A 457-nucleotide genomic window follows, 5' to 3' on the forward strand; every position below is an offset into this window, starting at 1 on the left:
ATCTTTCATAATAACTCAAAAAACGGAGTCAGTTTCTGAGTATCATGCGCACTGTATTCAATCACATTTTACAATTTCACTTTGGAAAGATCACAGTTGACTTGAAGTTAACATGGAACAAATTACACTAAACAACTCACGCCCTATGAAAAGATCTATTATCCATCTATCACTCAGAGGGAATGTATTAGAAACATATTCATCTGGCTAACACAGATCACTCAGTTAACCGTAATCACACAGAGAGCAAGTGAGATTAAATTCCTGTTGGGTACATTTGATGCATTTGTAGAGCGGCATTGCTATAAAGGCCAGGGGTGCAGGCTCCAGTAACCGTGGTTTTAGGTCTCTTGACACACTGGCTGGCGATTGTATGATACATGACCCCCTCTTCTGTGAGTGCGTGTGTACAGACAGCTCTCACGTGATCGAAATGGTGCACGAGAGGGTGGAACCG

The sequence above is a fragment of the Penaeus monodon genome, chromosome 30 (genome assembly GCF_015228065.2).
Source record: "Penaeus monodon isolate SGIC_2016 chromosome 30, NSTDA_Pmon_1, whole genome shotgun sequence".
In the NCBI taxonomy this organism is placed as follows: Eukaryota; Metazoa; Arthropoda; class Malacostraca; order Decapoda; family Penaeidae; genus Penaeus; species Penaeus monodon.